Here is an 11,612-nt window from a genome sequence, read left to right on the forward strand (position 1 = left end):
CAAAAGTTAAATTTTTGTTTTATAGAATGAAGCATAATAGTCGAATAGGAAATGAAATTTCCCTTTACTGGCAGCAAGTTCTGTTAGCTTGTTAAACAATCAAAGCTGTCAAACCTTTTTTCCGATCACTGGTTAATATGCAGTGTTCTTTTCACAAATTGAAAAGGAATAAAAAGTATACAGTGGAACATATGTTATGTTCTTAGCATATGCTATGTTCTTAGCATATGCTATGTTTTAAAGAAGTTTCTTTTTGAAAAAAGGTTAAAATATTTCCTGTTGAAAAATGAGAGATAGAGGAAAAGTATTTCTTTATAAAACAAATTGATATAAGTTTTGTGGGGAGCGTATTTGAAAATAGAATAGGCCTTGGTTTTTTAATAAAGCTCTCAGATACGGGAAAGAATATCCATGTTTTACGCAGTAAATTCTTCTATGCAAAATCTACTTTAAATGTTATAATTAACACATTACAGTGATATTGTGGGAAATACTGAAAAAAGGAAAGAAGGATGTAAAGATAAGCAAACAAACAAATGATGAATGGAAGATAAAAAATACAATATTTTACAGAATGTGGACTGCAAAGTATTTTTATTCTACTTATTTAAGCTAACATGCTTGTAATTTATTATGCAAGAAGGAATCAAATATTTAAAATAAATAAACTGAAGATTCGATTAAAACGGTGAAAGAAGAAAAATAAAATGAAGGGATAATAAAAAAAAATGTAATGTAGAGAGAGGATGTTAATTTACGTACATGTGTTATGTAGGGATTTTTACCGTTCAGTTGATGTACACTACCTTACGTGAAGCATTTACTTCGCGTTCAATGAAAGCAATCCTTAAGGCGTAGTGCATTAAGGATTGCATCATGCATTGAGATCTTACTGTTAAGAACTTCATTGTTGAAGTGAATTTTTTTTTTATTTTTTTTCACTTGTGGTAGGATAAATACTCATACGTTCATTTATAAAGAACATTTACAGTATTGTATTGTAGACGAAGTACCGTTAGCTAAGGTTTAAAACACAGCTTTCAATTCCGCCAGCTAACCACTAATTTTAGCAGACAACATTATTGAATTTTAAAAAATCATGATTTTTTAAAAATTTAATCCTTAAAGAATTTTTTACTTTTATTTTCAATGTCGGGTTCATTTCAACAATCAACAATCAACAACTTTTTTATATCTGGTTGTGATCAGTTGATCTCAAGCTGCTGCTATCAAGAATATGCTTACACAAATTCAAAACATTTTCATACAGCCGTAATGTAGTGGTAGATACATACATACATATACCAAGGCACTTCCCCCAATTTGGGGGGGTAGCCGACATCAACAAATGAAACAAAACAAAAAGGGGGACCTCTACTCTCTGTTCCTCCCAGCCTGACAAGGGACTCAACCGAGTTCAGCTGGTACTGCTAGGGTGCCACAGCCCACCCTCCCCCGTTATCCACCACAGATGAAGCTTCATAATGCTGAATCCCCTACTGCTGGTAGATAATGTATATATATTACAGTAGTATACACTGCAGTATCAGCGAGTGTTGCCACTGTACTTTTACACCGAGTGGTGTGGTGCTGGCTTTCATGTTATGAGTTGTCTTACTTTGTACTGAAACTGTTAATGATGTACTGTACAAGCAACTCTGAAAAGTAATATGAATATACAATACTGTGATAGAAACCACATGAAAATATGTAAGTTTTGTAGTCGGTTTCCTAGTGTGTTAGTCACCGCATGTAGGCAGTTGTCTGTGTTTTGGTGGTTTATGAGGTAACCCACCCTAGGGTATCAAGTATTCGTGGATTTTCATTCTTCTTGGATATCTTTGTTACATGACAGTGGACAAGGTTGGGAGACTGTACAGTTAATGCATCAGCACAAGCTTAATGACGTTAGCAGACATTCTCGTCTCCCATTTTCAGTTGACCGATTCCATCAAGACTTCTCACCACAAGGAAGGTCTGCACATGCTAGGTCAGTGGTCTGTCAGGTGGGTGGGGCTTACCTATCTCCCTCTACTTATTACTACCACCTTTTTGAAAGTTTGATTAGTCATTTCCAATGTTGCCTAAATTATACTCCTATTACAGGACTCGGGTTTGTATAGTTATGAAAAATACAAATTACTTTAAAGATTAGTTAATTTTATATTGTACAATGGAGTTAATGTGCATTGACTATTTAGAAGCTGAATTCAAGCTTTTCTCAGTCATTTGGGAATGAAGAAAGAGGAAAAGGATATAGCTTTCATTCATAATTATTGGAGTTGAATTTAATTCTCCATTGAGTTACTTCCTGTAGATTTATTTAGGATATTGAGGCTATTTTCTTTTTATTCAAGGAGTTATTGCCTTGTGTTCAATTACTTAATTGTATCGCATACCTGTCTTTAGAGTACTTGTAAAGTGATTGTGCTAACAGTATTTATTTGGTATACTCAATGCTATTTACTCTCTTTTGATAATCATTGCATATATTAAGAATGGAAGACTTTTATATTTTTGTACACAAAGTGGATCCATATTTTGGCTAATTTAAGTTGCTGTTGGTAAACACAATTTCAGTAAAAAAAATTGGCCTTAAAGCACCTTATTGATATAGGTTTTAGTAAAGCAGTGCTGTAATTTGTATGTCATACTTTTACAGAAAACAAATGAGACTGAAGTAAAGTAGTGTACTGAATGTTAGTGCCTTTTCCCATTTATTTAAAAAGACTCTCAGAAATATAAGAGGTCTAAAAGTTAAAGGTAATAGTATAAGTGCGCCATCATGCTAGTTTGTTAGTACTGTAAGCTATATTTAATTTTGAACAGTGGCCATTCAACATATAGTGTGAATTAAACAGTATGAGCAAATTTTTGTTTTGTAAATGGATGTTAATGCATTTCAAAATTTCTATTTACTCAATATATCTTACAACTTTACTGTTTAGTGATTAAGAATGAACAATAATGAACTTTTCAAGTTATATCCGTTTCACTTCCCAAATATTCAAGTACTGTTTTTCCTAGATTGTCCATAAACTAACAACTTGAGCTATGAAGGAAAATCTATTCTGTATAAAAACCAATGTAAAGTACTTTCATTATACTCTTATGGATGTTAGATATTTTCAGAATTAACTGTTTAAGACAAAGTATTTGAATTATAGTTTTCTGTATATTTTATTATAGTAGTACACATAGTAGACAGTACTGTACACTTCAATTGGAAGAATAGCACAACTTAGGATAAATAAAGGTTGGTTGTGATTTATATTCCTAACATGCTATGGTTTGAAAACCATTGACTGTACTGTATGTCATGTTCCGGGTGGATTTTGCTGAAAATTTTAGATTCAGTAATACTATAACTCAATATCGTCATATGGTATTGTTTTTTTTTACAATGTTTGCCATTTTCTGTTAAAATGGTATATAGGATTTGCCATATTAGCTCAACATTTGTGAAAGTGCATATACGCCCCAAAGTATAATCCTGCTGTTGCTGTCCGTTGCATAAATGTTATAAGTGACTGGCATGGCATTTTGAAAAGGCATCTAAAACCTCAATGAAAGTTAAGATATATGTTGTGCTAAACAAGTTCATAAATTTTTGCTTTTGTGCATCTTTGAATGTGTTGGTTATCTTCGTTTACAATGAGGAATAGAATCTGCATGCTGAGACGGCATCGTTCTCACTTACTCTGGTAAAATGATTGTACTGTACTGGTAATTTATTTGATCTGGTTTTACATGTCTTATATTTTACGATGTGAATTGAAATTTTTTGTTTGTGTGCTCTAGTTTAATGATATCTTGAGTACATTTCTGTGGTTGACATATTCATAGAATTATATTGTGTTCCAAGTCAAACATTTTCAACTAAATTGTTGGACAAAGGTTTCAGATATTCAAATGCTATGCATTGAAATACAGTAGTTTTGGTAAATATACCTCGTAGTTTTGAAAATTTTAATAATTGATAATCAAGTCTGCTTTTACTTTTAATTACAGAGTATACAGTATTTCCATATACATGTATTTGTTTTCCGAGACAAGATTTAATATTTTGCCGTCTTATCCACTCATTAAAAATTCAATTAACCTTTTTTTTTTGCTGTTAGAAAATTAAAGATGCCATGTATTACGGAATCGCAAACATTTCATGTAAAATGTATCGCTGTATATGCAAATTGGAAACATCCTCCACTGTAATCTTATACTGTGCATGTGATATTGGGATCAGTTGGGGGATAATGAGAAGTCAGGAAATCATGATCTTTGCTTGAGCAAGGAACTTAGTAGGGGGAACCATGAGATTGAATATGACTTTCATTATAAGATAGTTTAGAAGTATTGAATAATAAAATTAATTTTTCATATGTTTATAGGTTTACTTTTTAGGTGGTCATGTAACCTCACTTGAATATACAGTACTATATAGTGATTATTAAAAAATGTAAGTTAATTAATTGCTACTTTGCCAGGGCTCACATTTCATTTTTAACCCATCTTAAATAATAAATATTAGGTAATCTTAAGTTACTTTCCCTTGTGAGAATCAGTGGATGTTTATAACGAGCAAATATTAGCCATGTAGAAACCATTGTTTCCTTTAAGTTTGAGTCCCAGTCATATTTATTCTCGCAATTTGTTAACTTTTAAATTATTTATGAAGTCTGTTAGATAACCCATCAGTAAAGGGAAGATGATAGGGGCAACACTGAAAATAGATTTACATTTAATTAGCTTTAGCCAAAACATATACCGTAGTTGGTGATTGCTGTGCTGGATACAAAAAGAAAATTAGAAGCAATGTCATTCAGGAAATGATTTTAATATTCTACAAGGAGGGTCCTTTTTTTTTTACTCTGCAAATATGCTTTTTAACAGTGGGATGTTCTTCCAATAAGTATAATGTGCATATCACAGATAAGTATAAGAATATCAAGGGGATAATGTGTTTATTTGCAATAACCCAAAAATTACAGGTAACATTTGAATGAAAACTAGCAATTATAATTCACGCAGTGTATGCATAATAATTTGTTTGGCATAGATTACCAAATTTACATGGTTTGCATTCTTCGCTGTAAATGTTAGTGTTTAATTACTTCCAGTATTTAAGTTTATTAAATCTTCCATTGTTTTGTTGTTTTAGAAATGCTGTACTGTACAGGGAACCATTTCACGATCTGTACATTTTTTTTTAATAATTACAATCGTTACATAAGTTATTGACTATTACATGAAAATGGCTGTTCCTGGGTAATTGTCATTAATTGATGTAAAATGTTAATGCCAGATTTTTATTATTGTATTGTAATTGGTTTGGATTTTACTGTAAACCATTCGTAGGAGGACAAAAATTTGCCAATAAATCTTATAGTTGTAATGAGATTGAATTGCATAAGAATTTATTATTATAAAATTCCATATATGCTTAGCATACTCAGGTGACTAGTAAATTGTGTATATATTGGATAGTGAACATTGGCATAAGATATTTTCAAAGTAAAATAGGTTTTTAGAATTTGATATTCAAGTCTATTACTGTAAAAATACAGTATTGCATTTAAGGCACATTATTGATGTGCATTGTAAATTAGATAATACTGTACTGTAAATGTATTCTTATACAAAATTAAACCGTTATCCTTTAATAGAAGTATGATTTTAGTGAAGTAGGAACTGGCGTTAAACTTTTAATAAGATGGTTAATAAGATGGTTGTAGTTGCTGGTGGGTGCAGGGTAACCCCTTCCCACCCAACAGTTGGTGAAACTCCCACTTGTGATTTCAGCAGCAAGATGTATAGACGTACTTCTTGCTGCCTCATTTGGTTGTTTAATTTTTCTTTTAGACCGAATAAATGTCTTGGCAGATTGTCGTGTTCGAGTGATATATCAAAGGAAGACAATAAGGATATGCAGTTGATTTTTAGGTAAACCAAATATGACAGTTTTCTGTACATACCTGCCGTTATCCACAACATGATTGCTCCTGTTGGACAGCTTGTATGTTGCTGTCATTCCCTCCATAGTGTTGCCTTATGACAATGTGAACCTAAAGAATTTGGCATTCCTTAGAAATGCCCAGTTCTCTGTCGAAAGAAAGAGGTTTAGCTGTCGTTGAATGCTTAAGGGAAGGGGCATTACCCTTCTACCCGTACATTATCTTATCAACGTTGGAAAGACGTTAAGGGCATATTACCTGGTAGTGCTTTCTCTGCTGCTTCCAAGAGTACCCTGTGACCTCTTCCCCAGGGAACTTCAGAAAACAGATCGACAAGAATATCCTATGAGTAGACTATGATTGATCTCTCTCCACACACTCATTGGAGGGACAGTGCGGTGCTTAGAACCAACCTATCTCGGGGAAGTGTCTCAGTATACCGTACTGGTGCTCTTGCTTCTGTTACCTGTGCTCGGTCATATAGCAAACTGAACACACCCACTGTTGACTGGGATGAAGAGCACTACCATTCTTCCCCCTTTCCTGGACAACCGACCGATCCATTCCTCTCTTACAGGAGAAAATGAGAGGTTGTGCATGTCAAAAACTATCTCACATTGGGAAGAAGTATTGACACACATTTCACTAGCTACCTATGCTTGGTATTGTACTGAATGGAGTGCCCTCAATTAAAGTTGCAAACACTGATCCTTCTGGTCAAAATAAGTCAAAGTCCACCCTGGTAAGGTGTATCAATACAAGGTACAGGGGCTCATGCACCTGCTATTGTTGTTTGGTTTGATTTGGGATTGAAAACGCATAGGCTACAGTCATCAGGATGAAGGGCATATACCCTCTTCCCCTGTATGTTCAAGGTATACTTCAGGATTTCCCCCTAAGACAACAGACCTGAAGAAGGTCGACTTGATAGAAGTGAAACCTAAGACAATCTGGCATGTATGATCAACGAGTTCATCCTTCACACAAGCAACATAAGTGTGAAGATGATACAAGATATTTTCGTCACCCATCTCGTCGTGATCGGTTACCTCATGATCGTTCTCCACATGCCAGGTCTCCAAATGATCAGGTACCACACACAGATACCATTCATTCAGACACCACGCTTGTTCTTTTAGTGATAATGACTTTTGGGTCATAGAGCACCAATCAGTTACTGTTTCATCCTAGGGCTCCTAGTCTATGCACCGAGATCTTCCAATGCACAGAAATCATTCCATGCACCGAGATCTTCATACAGGCGAAAATCATTCCATGACACGAGATCTTCCTACATGCCAGGACCGTTTAACAGCATGAGATCCTCTCATTTCCCAGGACTTTCAAACGCTTCCATAAGATAAGGAATCGGGACAGGTGACTTCTCAGGACTGTTCTGAGAGCTCATACAAGCACCAAGATACTACATCGCCTTCGCATGATTATCAACAAGGTTCCTCTCCACCCCGTGTCAAACCTGATCCTGTGCCATGCTCTTCCACTCATTTTTCAAAGGCTAGAAGGGCATTGTCAGCCTTTGAGGGCACAATAGCTTGGGGCACTTCAGCCTCCTAAGTGGAGTTTGATCTTTAAATTGTTGTATCTTCTTCCTCACTCTAGTTCTGTGCTCGGTCCGGTACACGAGTACTCTAAGGAAAAGGAGGATTCTACTGAGATGCACATTGAGACCCCTACCCAGTGAAGTGGAATAAGTCCTAGGACACATCATTGACTCAGCGGCACCCAATTCTAGTCCAGCCTCAGCAGAAGTGGAGAATTCCGAGCCTGAGTCTTCGTTCGTCCTGGTTCCTGTCAGTGGAGGTATGTCATCTATTGATCAGCACCCCTTCAAGGGTCTAAACCCTCCCTTAAGTTAGCATGTCTGAGACCTTCAATGTCCTGCAGTTGACTAGTAACGGCTGATGATGCTTGCTCAGGGGCATGGGATAGGGTTGATTCCCAGCACTCCAGTCCAAGAAATTCCCTATGTATACTCCAGCTGATTGAGCAAGATCAAGCCTCCCGTGCTTTCTCGACAACAAAGATTTTACACCCCAAAGAAAGCCGACCCATCTCCTCTATCCATTGACCCAGCAGTGACCCAGGGGGAGTGACTCAACCATGAGGTCATTTGTTATCAGCACTTGAGTCTGCTGTCAAGAAATTCACTTCCATGGCCAGCCTCTAGGCAACCTCTTGGATTGGCCACTGGTCAGATGTAGTCGCCTACTACACCACAACCTAGGATTTGGTAATCCTGAGAATCATCACCGATCAACCTACTCACCTCTTGGTTGAACAAAAATCTTCCAGTATCCTACTTGACAGTTCCTGATACTTCAGCAGTGTTCGAGGGCGCCATTCAACACCCTGAAACAATCTGAACGTGTACGCCTTTCCGCCATTCTACGTGATGCACCAACTACTCAACAGACGAGTGACAATATTAGATCTCAGGATGATCCTGATGGCTTATAAATGGCCACACCAAACAGCATTTGGATCAGCTGATATCATTTCTTCATATACCTTCGTCGAGAGAAGTCCCTGTCAGTCTGTGTGGTAAGCATCGATCAACCCTCAAGCCCTAGGCTTGAAGTAAAAAATGGGAGTTTCGCCAACTGTCGGGTGAGTAGGGTTTACCCACCAGCAATTACAACCACCCTGTTAAATTAGTAATGGCTGTTCCAGCTTCAATAAAATCTACTTTTTTTTTATTAAAAGATTTGGGGTTCATATAGTTAGGAAAATACAAATTACTTTAAAAATTTGTCATTTTTATACCCAATTCATAGTTATTATAGACTTGGGCAGTTAGGTCCATTTGTAAATACAAATAATCTCCTAAATTATTCTATTTTAACAAAATTGTTCCTCAATTCATGTCTTGTAAATATGTTTTATAAGGAATATATTATAAATTTAGGTTGTTAGTTTTCATTTTACCTTCACATTTTTACATTGTCACACCAATATCTATCTCTTAACTGTTGGTAATGAATTTTGGAGATTCATTGTAATAAAGAAAGAAATAAGCCTAGAAAATATAGAAAACTGAAGTTTGAATCATTACATAGGATTCTGTCAGTGCTATCACTCATTTTTAAGCTAGGTATACATTACAGTACTGTACTGTATATCTAAATGATACTTCAGTACAAGGATATTTTGTAATGTTAAAGAATGGGAGCTGGGCTGCTGCAGTTTTACAATTCTGAAATCCTACTAAAAAATTAACCAAATAGTACTGAAATAGAAGCATGCATAGTTTATACAAATTAGATATGAATTAAATCACAAATTCAAACTAATTGGCAATGGTGGTTATGAAATGTATCAACACCTTATGGTAGAGCCCTTTCTCTATTCCTTTTAAACTTTTTCTTTTCCTGCCGTTTTCATGAATAATGAACTGTGCTTATACAGTAGTATCGTTGCTTATCTACTTCCATTTTTTTTCTTTTTAGTTATGAAGTAATTCTTTTACCTTGTGCTTTTTTTCTGTATTTTGAGCTTGGTCCCTTAACTGATGTGGGATTAAAACTTACACTACCTTATACAATTACATTCATATAACTGCAATAATGCCTCAAGACAATATTCTGGACATTTGCGCTCTCCTGCGCGCCAAATATCTCCCGCGCGCACCCGCCAAGTCTCACCTGCGCCAATACTCTCCCCCGTGCGCGCACCAACAGGCACGAGCGCAGGATCTACACCCGGCAAGGTCGCCATCACCTCATTCCCCTCCCCGCAAACATATTCCAGCGCGCCCTGTGGGAGAAGGGAAACAGGCACAAGCAGTGGGATTCAGGATCCCTAAACTGCCTTCTAAGGTGGACCCACCTATTATGGTGACTCCTCGTAGGGCTTTCTCTTCAGGGGATCTGTCTGACAGTGCATCAGTCAGTGAGCAGCTTTGGTTCAGTGCCTTAGTCAGAGCTGTCTGACCGCTCATCAGAGCAACCTATAGCTCTGGACTCGAGACACGGAACCATGGCTTCCTCTACCCCTTTGAAGAGGAAAGGAGGAGTTTCCGACGTGGTCAGTTCCCCGAGGGTGAAGCTGACTCCATGCAAACCATCAAGGCAAGTCCCTCCAGTTTCTCCCCAGGGATACTCTCCCTCCCTGTCCGATGAAGACCATCCATCACCAAGGGAACTGCGCGAGGAAAGACACTCTTCCGTCGCACTAATGGAGGAAACCTCCCTTCACATGGAGAGTTCCCCTCAGTCTGAGACCAGGAGGGACATGACACTCAGGCCTTTGATGTTGGAGTCTTACCTCCTTCCTTGGAAGGAGTCCAAAGACTCCAAAACTCTGCCGAAGTCCTCCACTAGGGCTAGAATGGAGACAGCCAGCCACTCTAGGAATGTCCGCGACTCACCCCAAGAAGACCTCTTTGGGATAGAAGGAGACTTTGCTGCAAGTCCTACATCAAGAGGAGACCAACAAGAATCAGAACATGCATTCTGGCAGGTTCTGACTACAGTATAATGAGGGTTCTCAATGGGTTTTGTGATCCAGTGATACCCCCTTGAGAGGGCAAAGACACGGTCTTAGACTGCGTGGGCACTCAAAAACCCTCAAAGACCAGTGCAGCCCTACCCTGGTCTCAAGGGTTGAAGAGTAAAAGGGACAAGATCTCCCAACAGCTCTCCGAGTTTGCCTCCTCCAACCGTGCCGGCTCTACGAACAAGCTCCTCCCACCTCCTCGCGTACAGCAAAGGAGCTACTTCGAGATCCTTGAGGAAGCCAGTTCAGCTCTTCCTCTTCACCACTCTCTGGAAGAGCTAACCAGGGGAGTCCCTCTTGAGAGACTCTCCAGCCGGCAGATCTCGTTCTCGGCAACCAAGGTCCTTAGCCAGGAAAAGGTCACTAAGTATGCGATGCAAGCTACTTCGTGGCTGGACATCTGGTTAGGGACCTTAGGTATCCTGATACGATCCGAGAATTTTTCCAAGGAGCGTACCAGGAAGGCAATGGAGACCTTTTTACTCTCAGGCACTCACATGATCGAGTTTCTTGCCCAACAAGTCTTGAACTTGTGGGCAAACACTATCTTGAAACGTCAAGATGCAGTGTCTGAGAAGTTCCACCAACAGGTCCCAAGCATCGAGATAAATAGGCTCAGACATTCCTCCCTAGACAGGGCCCAGCTGTTTGAGCCTAAGGAGGTGGAACATGCTGTTGAGAGGTGGAGGAAGTCTCATCAAGACTCCCTCCTCCAGCACCTCAGCAGTCCCATCCAACCGAGACTGTAACGACGAAAACAGCAGCGAAGACAGTGGTGTTTAATAAGCCCTTAAGTCGTCCAGGTGAGGAAAGAATCCTAGAGGGAGCAGCCGAGGCCGCAAATGCTAGGATAGGCACTCCCACTTCATTTCCACCAGTGGGGGGATCCCTACAAAGTTGCTCAGACAGGTGGAAGCAACTCGGGGCCGATTCCCGGACAATCTCTGTGATCCATCTAGGAGCTAGGATATCGTGTCCCGTTCATAACATCTCTACCTCCCCTGACCAGGAATCCAGTATCAATAGACTCTCTTGCCATGGGATCGGCAAGGGGGCAGGCCATTCGGGCAGAAGTCCAGACCCTGTTGAAGAAGGGTACTCTTCAAGAGGTCCTCGACAAGTCCCCAGGCTTCTTCAGTCGACTCT

This window comes from Palaemon carinicauda, chromosome 10 (assembly GCF_036898095.1).
Source record: "Palaemon carinicauda isolate YSFRI2023 chromosome 10, ASM3689809v2, whole genome shotgun sequence".
Lineage (NCBI taxonomy): Eukaryota > Metazoa > Arthropoda > Malacostraca > Decapoda > Palaemonidae > Palaemon > Palaemon carinicauda.